Source organism: Engystomops pustulosus, chromosome 2, assembly GCF_040894005.1.
Source record: "Engystomops pustulosus chromosome 2, aEngPut4.maternal, whole genome shotgun sequence".
NCBI lineage: Eukaryota > Metazoa > Chordata > Amphibia > Anura > Leptodactylidae > Engystomops > Engystomops pustulosus.
In genome coordinates this window covers 24,373,233-24,389,651 of record NC_092412.1, presented here as the reverse complement: position 1 = coordinate 24,389,651, position 16,419 = coordinate 24,373,233, and the positions used below count along the sequence as shown (strand labels likewise).

Here is a 16,419-nt window from a genome sequence, read left to right as displayed (position 1 = left end):
GAAAATATCGCAAAACTTTAGAACCTAAATACATTTTACCTGGGAATCCACGGGAATTCTCACGTGCTCGCACCTTCCAAAGTTATAGCAAGAGATTGAAATCCGAGAAAACAAACTCAACCAATTTACAGATATCCACAAGAAAAGACAGAAACCCCAAGAGGAAAATTGGAGACATGGGAGCGTCTGTATATAGAGAGAAACCCCGGGAGAGGTCATTATACGCAGGAAGGCAGAAGCAATGGGAGTAAACAGAATTGGAGGGAAAAAGATGGAACTCATCAAAATAATCCAGGTGGATTTTTAATAAATTTACTTTTTGATTATTATTATTTTTTTTTAACTTTGAGGAGCTTCTTCCTCTAAAATTCAAACTATACTGTGAAGGAAGTTTCTAAGTTTTCTCTTTCAGATTTTGCTGATACCTGAATGGCTAAACAAATGTGCCGTCTCTTACCTGTCTGAACGCTGTTTGGTGGTATTATTTATTTACTGTCTGGTTGTTTAAAGGGGTTTTCCAATCAAGCAAGTTAGGCCCTATCCACAGGATCCATGGCCCAACTTCCTGATCGGTGGGGATCTCAGTGATGGGACCCCAGCAGATCTTGAGAAAGGGGGGTCCAAGAGGGTCCAAGGTACCTCCTTCGGAACCCTCCTCTCTCCTCCAGATGAATGGAGCAGACGGCGCAATGATCTGTGATCACTGAGACCCCCACCAATCAGCAAGTTAGGCTTTATCTTTTGGATAGGGCCTATCTTGCTTGTTGGTGGTATTATTTTAGGCACCACGTAGTGGCTATATTTTAGCACTTATTTGAGTGCTGTATGGCAATATTCTTTGCACAGTGTGGGGGTCATTTACTAAGGGCCCGAATGGCGTTTTCCCGACGTGTTACCCGAATATTTCTGATTTGCGCCGATTTTTCCTGAATTGCCCCAGGTTTTTGGCGCACGCGATCGTATTGTGGTGCATCGGCGCCGGCATGCACGCAACGGCGTGGCTGAAAGAAAACCCGACGGATTTGGAGAAACCGCCGCATTTAAAAAAAAAAAAGTATCGCTGGACACGCACTTACCTTTACCAGGAATAGGATCGGGAACTCCGGCGGACCTCGGCGGACTTCAGTGCAGCAGCGACACCTGGTGGACGTCGGAGTAACTGCCTTAGTGAATCGCTGGAAGACCCGAATCCACCGCAGAGAACGTGCCGCTGGATGGGGAATGGACCGGGTAAGTAAATCTGCCCCTGTATTGTGGTACTTTTTAAACACACTCGGGGGAATCTATTAAGTCTTAAAATCCCTTTTCACTTAGTGAATATGAGTGCAAACTCCACCAATTCTGACCTGTAGACCTTATCGGAACTGGTGGAGTTTTCTGAGGGAGACTATAAATGTGACGTGCCGAGTGTTCACACTTCCGAGGCATCAGAGAGTGGCCGAAACTGGCGGGGAAGGAGGGATCCTTTGCCAGAGAGCCGAGTGAATCTCCCCCACTATATCAGTATAATCAGAGCACTCTATGGCAGTACTATATGAGCACTCCATGGCAGCATTTTGTGAAGCACTCGGTGGAGCTAGTATTTGAGCACTGTGTGGTGATATTTTTTTGAGCACTGTAAGGGGGTAATAATTTACCATGGCTTGGGGGTAAGATCTGAGAATTGTATGGTAGGATGATTTCAAGGCGGACAGAGCGGGGAATTACATAAAAAGAATAAATGAACTTCATTACTATTGTATTACTTCATTACTCACCTGACAATTTTATCGCTGTAACGTCTTACTTTGTTTGTACGGTATAAGTACTTCATGTGCGAAATATGATGGCGCTACATAGATTCATTAGTACTTGAACACTGTATGGTGCTGTTATTTCAGCATTGTATGGTGGTTTAATATGTACACATTGGGGCACATTTATTTACCCGGCCGCTGCTGTTCATACAAAGTGCATTGTCCGATGATCATGCACTGTGCCGCGATTCACTAAGATTGTGCATCCGATATCCTGCATGTGTCGCTTCCCCGCTCAAGTCTGACAGAGTTCACCTTCTTCCTTCTTCTTGCGACACAATTTAAAAGTTAAATCCCGCACTCAGTCCGAATCAGTCTGATCATCCGACGGCCCCTGCCCCGATTTCTGTGCCACAAAAAGGGTCACGTGCGACACAATCCCAGCGCAGACACTTCTTAAATACCTGTGCAAGCCATTTTAGCTCTGAAAAAGGTGCACAGTCCGACTAAAGTGCAGCGTGCGAAATAAGCTGTTGGTATTATGTGAGCACTGTACTGTGATATTATTTGAGCACTGTATGGTGGTATTATTTCAGCATTTTATGGTGGTTTAATATGAACACGTATGCTATGCGTATGATAGCCCCGCCGATGCATTTTCTCAGCGCGATCAAGAGGATCCAGCCTGTTGATGTATCCGGCAGGGTCCTGTGCACCGTTTATTTCTACACCAGGCCCTGTCTGGTGTAGAAATAAATGCAGCCGGCGACTTATCACATGTGGAGTGCGAGTGCACACACGCAGGGACAGTATCACCCTGCACCAGCCCCTCCGCTTGATGCGGCACAGAGGCCCTGATAAATATGCCCCTTTATGTTGGTATTATTTGAGCACTGTATGCTGGTATTATGTGAGCACTGTATGGAGGTATTATTTGAGCACTGTATGGTGGTATTATTTCAGCACTGTATGCTGCTTTTATGTGAGCACTGTATGGTGGTATTATCTGAGCACTGTATGGTGGTATTATTAGAGCACTGTATGGTGGTATTATTAGAGCACTGTATGGTGGTATTATGTGAGCACTGTATTATGGTATTATTTAAGCACTGTATGGTGGTATTATTAGAGCACTGTATGGTGGCATTATATGAGCACTGTATTGTGGTATTATGTGAGCACTGTATATTGGTATCATTTGAGCACTGTACTGTGGTATTATGTGAGCACTGTATGGTGGTATTGTGTGAGCACTGTATGGTGGTATTATTTGGGCACGGTATGGTGGTATTATGTGGGAACAGTACGGTGGTATTATTTGAGCACGGTATGGTGGTATTATTTGGGCACGGTATGGTGGTATTATGTGGGAACTGTACGGTGGTATTATTTGAGCACGGTATGGTGGTATTATTAGAGCACTGTACTGTGGTATTATGTGAGTACTGTATGGTGGTATTATTTGAGCACTGTATTGTGTTACTTCTCTTAGATAACATGTTATTTTTTCGGACTATCCTCTCCTCCAGAGTGCGGAGGTTTCTATACTGTGACTGATTCATTCTCCTGCCGGCTCCATTATCCTATAGCGAGAGTTGGAGAGTTCTACGCTCTCCTCATCACTGGGATGTGGCATCTCCATAGTGGCCAATGCTGGACCGCCTCCCGCAGGCTACTAATGACTATGGCCCACAGGGGTCACTTAATTAATTTTGAGTTTGTAAAGATTCATCTGCTCACAGCTGAGGGTTTGTTACAATTATATCCTTTCTAGACAATTCTCTGTAAGATAACTATATCAGAAGCACAGATTACTTTCCTGTGCTGATAATTTGGTACAATGTAACAGTGAAGCCGTCCAGGCCACATGCACAGTCCTGTAAGAGCTGCACAAGGAAGGGCTTTGGGTCCCTGTTATGAACCCATACATATTTTGGGAACCACTTTGTCGCTTTGCTATGGACCTGCATCACCAAAGGTGATAATATGCATGTGCCCCACAGGAATGTCTAACCTACATACAATTGCAGCAAACCCCCAGCTGTGAGATGTTTTAGATCAGAACAAGCTTCCATCTTCTGGATGTAAAAACATTTCATTTCACTGACAGCAAGCAGAAATTGAAGAAAAATTGACACATAAAAACCTGAAAGCAGAACCTGTCAGCGGTGTTCGGTTTTATCCCTGGAGAGATGTGTAATCATACATTTGTGTATGTTCTTAGCAGCACGACTATGAAATATGGATTTATATTCCAAGATTGTACTGGAGGCGTGTCCTCACACTGCTCTGCTCTGTGCTCTCTGTAGACAGTGTTAGGTATTGTCCCTGGATAGATGTGTGATCATACTTTTGTGCATGATGTTAGTAGCAGCAGGACTGTGATATATGGATTTATATTCAATGATTGTAGATTTTCCAGGTGCATCGGGGTTGCTGTGCTTTTATCTTTCTGTATTAAATTGCTTCACAGCTTTTCTGCTTTGCAAGCTTCTAGTTGGATACAAGAGTAGTCACCCAGAGCATATGTGAGGGCTGTGAAGTAGCAAAATTAAGAAAGCTAGGGGCACAGCAGTGTCAGGGTATCTCCCTAAAACTACGATCCCAGAATACCGTATATTCCGCTGCGACTAATAACACACACAAAGGTCTGATTACACATCTCTGCAGAGACAATACCTAACACTGGCTGCACAGAGTACAGCAGTGTGAGGACACACCCCCAGTGCACTTGGGGAAGCTACAATCCTGAAATCTTACACAAATGTATTATTACACATCTCTCCAGGAACAATACATAACACTAACTGCAGTGAGTACAAAGCACAGCAGTGTGAGGACAAATCCCCAAATACACCTGGAGAAGCTACAATCCTGGAATATAACAGTCCTGCTGCTACTGACATCTTACACAAATGTATTATTACACATCTCTCCAGGAACAATACATAACACTAACTGCAGTGTGTACAAAGCACAGCAGTGTGAGGACAAATCCCCAAATACACCTGGAGAAGCTACAATCCTGGAATATAACAGTCCTGCTGCTACTGACATCTTACACAAATGTATTATTACACATCTCTCCAGGAACAATACATAACACTAACTGCAGTGTGTACAAAGCACAGCAGTGTGTGGACAAATCCCCAAATACACCTGGAGAAGCTACAATCCTGGAATATAAATCCATATTTCACAGTTCTGCTGCCACTACTAATGACACACTCACAAAGGTATGATTATACATCTCTGCAAGGACAACACCTAACAATGGCTGCAGAGAACACAGAACACAACAGTGTGAGGACACTTGGAGAAGCTCCAATCCTGGAATCTAAATGAATATTTCACAGTCCTGCTGTTACTAACAACATACTTTAGAACCCAACCCCCTAGTGGTGGCTCTTTGTAAGTGCTATTATATTGCTCCTCAGATAATAAACATGTAGCACAGGTGAAGCTCGGAGCCCCCCCCCCTCCCCCCCCCCTATATACAATAAAGGTAAAGGCTAATTGGGTTCCTCAGCGCTTTCCCTAATCCTCAGCTTTTAGCACCCAGCAGGCGACGCACTAAATACAACCTTCCGATTTTGCCAAGGAGAAAAAAGTGCTAATTTAATGGCTAAAAAAAACCAACATATTTTCTTTGATTCATTTTAATGGATTTTCGCTTTATTTTGCGGTTATGGAAAGCGTCTTATATATTCACCCGTAAGATGGGAGGCCAGAAGTATTGTGTGTAGGTGGGATGTACTTCACCGAAAAATATGTTCTTATGATGCTGACTAAGAGCGGGGAGAGGTCGCAGCAGGCGTCTTGGCGATTCCTATGTTAGACCGAGCGTCGCCGATAAATCCGATAATGCGAAAGTTTAATTCTGCGGAACTTAGAACACACAATGTTAGCGGCCTAAGAGCTGATCTGTACTCAGCAGGTACCACAGGTAGACATCATGGGGTTCTTAATCCTAAAATTTCAAAACATTTTGCCCATAAACATGGCTGATGCTCAATGTGTATTAGTAGTATTAGACTGCCCAAACTACTGGCTTCGTGATTGTCAAAATATTGGGGTTTTGGGGATTGTTTACTAAGGTTCCCGTGGCCGCATTCTCGTCTGGTTTTCTGACTTTTCAGGGATCGTGCTGGGGATTGTGTCGCATGTGATCGGATTTGGGCGCATCAGCGCGGGCTTTCATGCAACAGAAATTGGGGGGCGGACGATCCGACGGTTTCGGAAAAAAAAGTGGGATTTAACTTTGAATTTGTGTCGTAAGATTCTTCACCGTCTGAGATGATGTTTCTACATTTACACAAAGCTGAATTTAATATAACATACTGTACTGCCAGTGTTTCCCTGGAAAGTGGGAAAAAAGAGTTACAACCGCACATATTAATTATCTTTTCATCACTTAGTTGTGGTTTTTTCCTATACACAGAAAAATTTTAGTTGTTTTTAGTGAGATCTGCTCTACTTACTAATGGTCTTCAAAATAAACCAATTCATTTCTCTGCATATTTCTTCATATTGCAGATTTTTTCTGCAACAGGTGTTTGACTTACTGTACGTCTAAGTCTACTTAGGGCAATATCTAAGTAGCCCCCCAGAGATAACATCCTTTAACCACTTTATAAAGCTCTGGATCTCTCCTGAAAAAGTCACTACCTCTGGGGGTTGTTTCTTTTCAATGATCTAGAAAGGTTAAAAAATGTCAGTGCTCTGCAACAAAGGGGCAAGCAGAGACGTGGTAAACAGAGCAGCTGAGGTCAGGGCAGATAGAGTTGATTTGGATGTCAGGCAATGACATGGTAGGTGGAGAAGCGGAGTTCAGAGCAGAAAGAGTTAATTTGGATGTCAGGCAGATACATGGTCAATGGAGAAGCTGAGGTCAGGTCAGGCAGAGACAAGGTCAATGGAGAAGCTGAGGTTAGAGCAGGAAGGGTCAATATGGATGTCAGGCAGACACATAGTCAATGGAGAAGCTGAAGTCAGAGAATGCAGAGATATGGTCAATGGAGAAGCTGAGGTCAGGGCATGAAGGGTCACTATGTATTTGAGGCAGATACATGGTCAATACAGAAACTGAGGTCAGGGCAGGAGGAGACATGATCAATGGAGAAGCTAAGGTCAGGAAGTTCTGAGTTCAGGGCAGGAGGAGTCATTATGGATGTCAGGCAGACACATTGTCAATGGAGAAGCTGATTTTAGGTTAAACAAAGAACCTGAGGTCAGGGCAGGAAGAGTCACTATGGCGATCAGGCAGATACGTGGTTAATGGAGAAGCTGAGGTCAGGGCAGGAAGAGTCATTGTAGTGGTCAGGCAGATACGTGGTCAATAGAGAAGCTGAGGTCAGGGCAAGAAGAGTCACCGGAGTCAGGCAGATACGTGATCAATAGAGAAGCTGAGGTCAAGGCAGGAAGAGCCATTATGATAGTCAGGTAGATACGTGGTCAATAGAGAAGCTGAGGTCAGGGCAAGAAGAGTCATGGAAGTCAGGAAGATACATGGTCAATAGAGACACTGAGGTCAGGACAGGAAGAGTCACTATGGTGGTCAGGCAGATACGTGGCTAATGGAGAAGCTGAGGTCAGGGCAGGAAGAGTCATTATGGTGGTCAGGCAGATACGTGATTAATGGAGAAGCTGGGTCAGGGCAGGAAGAGACATTATGGTGGTCAGTAAGATATGTGGTTAATGGAGAAGCTGAGGTCAGGACAGGAAGTTCTGAGTTCAGGGCCGGAGGAGTCATTATGAATGTCAGGCAGATACATTTCCAATGGAGAAGCTGATTTTAGGGTAAACAGAGAACCTGAGGTCTGGGCAGGAAGATTCAATATTGATGTCTGGAAGATACATGGTCAATGGAGAAGCTGAGGTCAGGACAGGAAGAGTCATTATGGTGGTCAGGCAGATTCGTGGTTAATGGAGAAGCTGAGGTCAGGGCAGGAAGAGTCATTATGGTGGTCAGGCAGATACGTGGTCAAAAGAGAAAACTGAGGTCGGGGCAAGAAGAGTCATTATGGTGGTCAGGCAGATATGTGGTCAATAGAGAAGCTGAGATCAGGGCAAGAAGAGTCATTGTAGTGGTCAGGCAGATACGTGGTCAATAGAGAAGCTGAGGTCAGGGCAAGAAGAGTCATGGGAGTCAGGAAGATACATGGTCAATGCAGAAGCTGAGGTCAAGGCAGGAAGAGCCATTATGATAGTCAGGTAGATACGTGGTCAATAGAGAAGCTGAGGTCAGGGCAAGAAGAGTCATGGGAGTCATGAAGATAAGTGGTCAATAGAGACGCTGAGGTCAGGACAGGAAGAGTCACTATAGTGGTCAGGCAGATACGTGGTTAATGGAGAAGCTGAGGTCAGGGCAGGTAGAGTAATTATGTTAATGAGGCAGATACGTAGTTAATGGAGAAGCTGAGGTCAGAGCAGGAAGAGACATTATGGTGGTCAGGCTGAGGTCAGGAGGAACAGGTTTAGAGTTGGTTATGAATAAAGAAGATGTAACGTGTGTCACCTGGTTATAATGTTTAATGGATATTAGGAGAAAGGTAACTATTGCTCAGGCACCATCCTGTGGGGAAAGTACATTATGTAACAATTACCCCAGACCTAAGCATTGGCGTTTACAAATGTAAGAGGGGCATTTACTAGGAAGCCAAATAACGCTACAACCTGGCGTTCACCCGCTTGGTTTGGGTGAGATACCCGCAGGCCCCTGATTCCTCGCTGTCACCACTGTATTCATTAGGATGGGAGACACGACTCCTATAGCGTCTTTCTATTGAATCCATCTGTGCCTCTTATTCCAATCATAAATAACTCTGGATAAATTACGGTTTCATCACAAATCATTAAAAGACGTGAGATACATTCACAAAGCGCACTAAAAATACATCTGTCACCGAGCCAGACTGTAAGAGACCTGAGGAGGAGGCGACCAATGGGAGGGCACCAAATGCTGCAGTACCTAATTTAGGGAGATCATTATTCTCTGCATTATGCCTGTACTGTGACATCACTGTGTGTATTATCCCTGTACTGTGACATCACTGTGTGTATTATCCCTGTACTGTGACATCACTGTGTGTATTCTCCCTGTACTGTGACATCACTGTGTGTATTATCCCTGTACTGTGACATCACTGTGTGTATTATCCCTGTACTGTGACATCAATGTGTGTATTATCCTTGTACTGTGACATCACTGTGTGTATTATCTTTGTACTGTGACATCACTGTGTGTATTATCCTTGTACTGTGACATCACTGTGTGTATTATCTCTGTACTGTGACATCACTGTGTGTATTATCCCTGTACTGTGACATCACTGTGTATTATCCCTGTACTGTGACATCACTGTGTGTATTATCCCTGTACTGTGACATCACTGTGTGTATTATCTCTGCACTGTGACATCACTGTGTGTATTATCTCTGTACTGTGACATCACTGTGTGTATTATCCCTGTACTGTGACATCACTGTGTGTATTATCCCTGTACTGTGACAGCACTGTGTGTATTATCCCTGTACTGTGACATCACTGTGTGTATTATCTCTGTACTGTGACATCATTGTGTGTATAATCCCTGTACTGTGACATCACTGTGTGTATTATCCCTGTACTGTGACATCATTGTGTGTATAATCCCTGTACTGTGACATCACTGTGTGTATTATTCCTGTACTGTGACATCACTGTGTGTATTACCCCTATACTGTGACAGCACTGTGTGTATTATCCCTGTACTGTGACATCACTGTGTGTATTATCCCTGTACTGTGACATCACTGTGTGTAATATCCCTGTACTGTGACATCACTGTGTGTGTTATCCCTGTACTGCGACATCACTGTGTGTATTATCCCTGTACTGTGACATCACTGTGTGTAATATCTTTGTACTGTGACATCACTGTGTGTATTATCCCTGTACTGTGACATCAATGTGTGTATTATCTCTGTACTGAGACATCACTGTGTGTATTATCCCTGTACTGTGACATCACTGTGTGTAATATCCCTGTACTGTGACATCACTGTGTGTATTATCCCTGTACTGTGACATCACTGTGTGTATTACCCCAGTCCTGTGACATCACTGTGTGTATTATCCTGTACTGTGACATCACTGTGTGTATTATCCCTGTACTGAGACATCACTGTGTGTATTAGCCCTGTACTGTGACATCACTGTGTGTATTATCCCTGTACTGTGACATCACTGTGTGTATTATCCCTGTACTGTGACATCACTGTGTGTGTTATCCCTGTACTGCAACATAACTGGGTGTATTATCCCTGTACTGTGACATCACTGTGTGTATTATCCCTGTACTGTGACATCACTGTGTGTATTACCCCAGTGATTTGACATCACTGTGTGTATTATCCTGTACTGTGACATCACTGTGTGTATTATCCCTGTACTGAGACATCACTGTGTGTATTAACCCTGTACTGTGACATCACTGTGTGTATTATTCCTGTACTGTGACATCACTGTGTGTATTATCCCTGTACTGTGACATCACTGTGTGTATTATCCCTGTACTGTGACATCATTGTGTGTATAATCCCTGTACTGTGACATCACTGTGTGTATTATCCCTGTACTGTGACATCATTGTGTGTATAATCCCTGTACTGTGACATCACTGTGTGTATTATTCCTGTACTGTGACATCACTGTGTGTATTATCCTGTACTGTGACATCACTGTGTGTATTATCCCTGTACTGAGACATCACTGTGTGTATTATCCCTGTACTGTGACATCACTGTGTGTAATATCCCTGTACTGTGACATCACTGTGTGTATTATCCCTGTACTGTGACATCACTGTGTGTATTACCCCAGTCCTGTGACATCACTGTGTGTATTATCCTGTACTGTGACATCACTGTGTGTATTATCCCTGTACTGAGACATCACTGTGTGTATTAGCCCTGTACTGTGACATCACTGTGTGTATTATCCCTGTACTGTGACATCACTGTGTGTATTATCCCTGTACTGTGACATCACTGTGTGTGTTATCCCTGTACTGCAACATAACTGGGTGTATTATCCCTGTACTGTGACATCACTGTGTGTATTATCCCTGTACTGTGACATCACTGTGTGTATTACCCCAGTGATTTGACATCACTGTGTGTATTATCCTGTACTGTGACATCACTGTGTGTATTATCCCTGTACTGAGACATCACTGTGTGTATTAACCCTGTACTGTGACATCACTGTGTGTATTATTCCTGTACTGTGACATCACTGTGTGTATTATCCCTGTACTGTGACATCACTGTGTGTATTATCCCTGTACTGTGACATCATTGTGTGTATAATCCCTGTACTGTGACATCACTGTGTGTATTATCCCTGTACTGTGACATCATTGTGTGTATAATCCCTGTACTGTGACATCACTGTGTGTATTATTCCTGTACTGTGACATCACTGTGTGTATTATCCTGTACTGTGACATCACTGTGTGTATTATCCCTGTACTGAGACATCACTGTGTGTATTATCCCTGTACTGTGACATCACTGTGTGTAATATCCCTGTACTGTGACATCACTGTGTGTATTATCCCTGTACTGTGACATCACTGTGTGTATTACCCCAGTCCTGTGACATCACTGTGTGTATTATCCTGTACTGTGACATCACTGTGTGTATTATCCCTGTACTGAGACATCACTGTGTGTATTAGCCCTGTACTGTGACATCACTGTGTGTATTATCCCTGTACTGTGACATCACTGTGTGTATTATCCCTGTACTGTGACATCACTGTGTGTGTTATCCCTGTACTGCAACATAACTGGGTGTATTATCCCTGTACTGTGACCTCACTGTGTGTAATATCCCTGTACTGTGACATCACTGTGTGTATTATCCCTGTACTGTGACATCACTGTGTGTATTATCCCTGTACTGTGACATCACTGTGTGTATTATCCCTGTACTGTGACATCACTGTGTGTATTACCCCAGTGCTGTGACATCACTGTGTGTATTATCCTGTACTGTGACATCACTGTGTGTATTATCCCTGTACTGAGACATCACTGTGTGTATTATCCCTGTACTGTGACATCACTGTGTGTATTATTCCTGTACTGTGACATCACTGTGTGTATTATCCCTGTACTGTGACATCACTGTGTGTATTATCCCTGTACTGTGGCATCACTGTGTGTATTATCCCTGTGCTGTGGCATCACTGTGTGTATTACCCCAGTGCTGTGACATCACTGTGTGTATTATCCTGTACTGTGACATCACTGTGTGTATTATCCCTGTACTGAGACATCACTGTGTGTATTATCCCTGTACTGTGACATCACTGTGTGTATTATCCCTGTACTGTGACATCACTGTGTATTATTCCTGTACTGTGACATCACTGTGTGTATTATCCCTGTACTGAGACATCACTGTGTGTATTAGCCCTGTACTGTGACATCACTGTGTGTATTATCCCTGTACTGTGACATCACTGTGTGTATTATCCCTGTACTGTGACATCACTGTGTGTATTATCCCTGTACTGTGACATCACTGTGTGTATTATCCCTGTACTGTGACATCACTGTATGTATTATCCTTGTACTGTGACAGCACTGTGTGTATTATCCCTGTACTGTGACAGCACTGTGTGTATTATCCCTGTACTGTGACATCACTGTGTGTATTATCTCTGTACTGCGACATCACTGTGTGTATTATCTCTGCACTGTGACATCACTGTGTGTATTATCTCTGTACTGTGACATCACTGTGTGTATTATCCCTGTACTGTGACATCACTGTGTGTATTATCTATGTACTGTGACATCACTGTGTGTATTATCTCTGTACTGTGACATCACTGTGTGTATTATCCCTGTACTGTGACATCACTGTGTGTATTATCTCTGTACTGTGACATCAGTGTGTGTATTATCCCTGTACTGTGACATCACTGTGTGTATTACCCCTGTACTGTGACATCACTGTGTGTATTATCCCTGTACTGTGACAGCACTGTGTGTTTTATCCCTGTACTGTGACAGCACTGTGTGTATTATCCCTGTACTGTGACATCACTGTGTATTATCCCTGTACTGTGACATCACTGTGTGCATTATCCCTGTACTGTGACAGCACTGTGTGTATTATCCCTGTACTGTGACATCACTGTGTGTATCATCCCTGTACTGTGAAATCACTTTTTCTTTTATCACTGTAGTGTGGCATTACTCTGTGTATTATCCCCTTACTGTGACATCACTGTTTGTATAATCTTTATATTTTCCATTCAGTTAACCCCTATATTCCACTATATTTCACTATTCTGGATATCAGACTTATATTCCCCCTGTCTAGAATAGTTGGTGCATTCCAGCCTATCATCACCGTGTTACGAAGATGGGTCCATATATCCTTGTATCTCGCTGATACCAGTCCTGTTTTCGGGTCCCCGGTTGGGGAGTCATCTTTCCCTTCTTGATCTTGCCATCCAGTAAGACATTTTAGCGCAGTCAGCGCTGCCCATTGATGAGGTCACATCTGTACATCGGGGGTTAATCTGGGGTTACTGATGGCAGAATCCAGCGGAGACTCTAATTGGCGACTGCTGGGCCCCGTTATGTCGCGGTGACCCTGGAGGAGGCGCCTGCTGCTTGGATAAGTGCTTTTCCATCGCTTGGCTTGGTTAATGCTCCGAAAATATTTACGCCTTGTTCTTGGGTTTCTAACATTTGATTGGGAGAATCTGTGCGACCCGAGATACCGGGAGCAGAAACAACTACAGTGGGCACTGCCTGCCCGGGGCACCCAGCAGCACGGCAGGAACGTGCTCCATATAGTATGGGAACATATTGTGGTATTGTTCTAATTTTTGGACACATAGGGGGTTATTTATTATTGGTTTTCCTGGGCTTTTTTGGGGGTAAAAAAAGTCTCAAAGTAGTTGAATTTTTTTGGGACTTTTCACTGCTAAAAAGTCTCCCAGGACTATATGCACCTCTTCATTAATCTGACCGAAACACAGAACTACTGCTACTGCAACACCGTGCAAAGCATGACTTGGGACTTTTGCAAAATGTCCCATAAAAAGTCTCATAGTCATGCCAGTACCCTGCTGGTCTGCAAGATTTTTTATGCATTTTGAGACTTTTTGAAAACCCAGACAGAAAATAGACCATAAGATGAGAGAGAGAGAGAGATCCAGAGAGAGAGAGAGATCCAGAAAGAGAGAGAGAGATCCAGATCGAGAGAGATCCAGATCGAGAGAGATCCAGAGAGAGAGATCCAGATTGAGAGAGAAATCCAGAGAGAGATCCAGATCGAAAGAGATTGAGAGATCCAGATCGAGAGAGAGATCCAGATCGAGAGAGAGAGATCCAGATCGAGAGAGAGAGATCCAGATCGAGAGAGAGATCCAGATTGAGAGAGAGATCAAGAGAGATCCAGATCGAGAGAGATCTAGAGAGAGAGAGATCCAGATTGAGATCCAGATCGAGAGAGAGGTCTAGATCCAGAGAGAGATCCAGAGAGAGATCCAGATCGAGAGAGAGATCAAGAGAGATCCAGATTGAGAGAGATCTAGAGAGAGAGAGAGAGAGAGAGAGAGAGATCCAGATTGAGATCCAGATTGAGAGAGAGAGATCCAGAGAGAGAGAGAGAGATCCAGGGAGAGAGAGAGAGATCCAGAGAGAGAGAGAGAGAGAGAGATATCCAGAGAGAGAGAGAGATCTAGAGAGAGATCCAGAGAGAGATCCAGAGAGAGAGAGAGAGATCCAGAGAGAGAGAGATCCAGAGAGAGAGAGATCCAGAGAGAGAGAGATCCAGAGAGAGAGATCCAGAGAGAGAGATCCAGAGAGAGAGAGAGATCCAGAGAGAGATGCAGAAAGAGATCCATGTTTGTTGCCATCAATGTCCGACCCTTTACCAAGCCTTGCAATGTGACTAGCGATGACATCACACCAGATCCTCATCCGCAGACAGAAGACAAGGATATAGCGGCACTATTGCTTATCTCCTCATCGTGTCGCACAGTGTTATGGTCGGATATTGATATTTAGAGCTTAGGTGCCACTAGTTCATTTGGAAGCCGATTTGAATATGCAAATGCATGAAATTGATCGGCACTATAATTTCACACCATATGGAATGGCATAAATAGTTAGACAACATTGTACGGTTCTTTTTGGTGCACTATATGACGGTGTATTATTTCATGTACACAATGTAAGGCTGCTAGGCGGGTCATGGGACGAAGCTTTTATGTGACCCCTTCACTGATAAAACAGACAGGAAGTTCCGGAACTCTCACAGTCGGGATAATGCATTTAAATGTTATTTGTTAAAATTCCAAAATCTAAGCCCTTAGGTCCGACATATAGCGCTATACTGTATAGGTGTTTGTATTTAGGACAACATAAAGGGGTCATGAAGTCACCCAAGACCTATGGAATTTCATTTAGGATTGTGGGAGCCTTTTTGAAAACAGGAAGTCTTAACAGGAAGTGCCGCCATATTGGTTATCAGTGATGCCACCTACTTCCTGTTCTTGATTTGCCAGGATTATACAGAATTTTATAGACAATTCTGAAACAATATTGCAGAAGTCAGTGTCCCAGCAGGTTTTTGGCGGGATTTAAATGTCCAGTTTTCGTGAAGGAACTATGGATACCCAGGTGGAATTTTTCAAGCCAGTGTCAGAACCACTGTATGATTAAAGTTACAAATTGCTGTAGACAGCTGTTTTTTCTGCACAATTTATGTGCAATTTATGTGACAAGGAATTGGCAGAGGGGGTCCTAGGGTCTAAGTCCTAAATATTTTTTTGTTCCCATCCATTTGTAAGTGAACCCATCACCTGAGAATTTTTACCAAAAATCCAATAAAACTTTAAATTTGATGGCATGTCAAGTCAACAGCAGATCCAGTAAACGTAGATCCAAACATTGGGGCAGATTTACTTACCCGGTCCGTTCGCGATCCAGCGGCGCGTTCTCTGCGGTCGATTCGGGTCCGGCCGGGATTCACTAAGGTAGTTCCTCCGCCGTCCACCAGGTGGCGCTGCTGCGCTGAAGTTCCCCGGAGGCGCGCTGGAATGCCCTGAAATTCACCGGCCTATTCCTGTTGAAGGTAAGTGTAATTTTCGCGACACATTCTTTTTCTTAAATGCGGCGGTTTTTCCGAATCCGTCGGGTTTTCGTTCGGCCACGCCCCCGATTTCCGTCGCGTGCATGCCAGCGCTGATGCGCCACAATCCTATCGCGTGCGCCAAAATCCCGGGGAAATTCAGGTACAATCGGCGCAAATCGGAAATATTCGGGTAACACGTCGGGAAAACGCGAATCGGGCCCTTAGTAAATGACCCCCATTGTGTCGGGGCTTCCTACTTACGTAAAAAGTGTTCTAGGGAAATCCGTCCCCGCCAGGGATTTGCACCGAAAACACCATCAGGTCTGAAGTTACTGCATCATGTGTGACCATGTCTCTACAATGATGTGAGGTGACATTGTAATAATGTGTCGCGCTTGCCCCTGCCTCGCGCTCGCTCAGCTATACTTCTATACGTAACATTGTATACATTCACCTACCAGGAACTGCTTTATGTTAGTGGATGTAGATTGTATAGTTCATGTATTGGTGGAGATCGCCATCTTGTGTTTTGAT

At 43.8% G+C, this 16,419-nt stretch overlaps 1 protein-coding gene across 6 annotated transcripts in view; it reads left to right on the top strand.

Moving 5' to 3' along the window:
- Positions 1–16,419, top strand: part of DLG2 (discs large MAGUK scaffold protein 2) — an 860,202-nt gene that overhangs the window by 368,320 nt on the left and 475,463 nt on the right. The window lies entirely within an intron of this gene.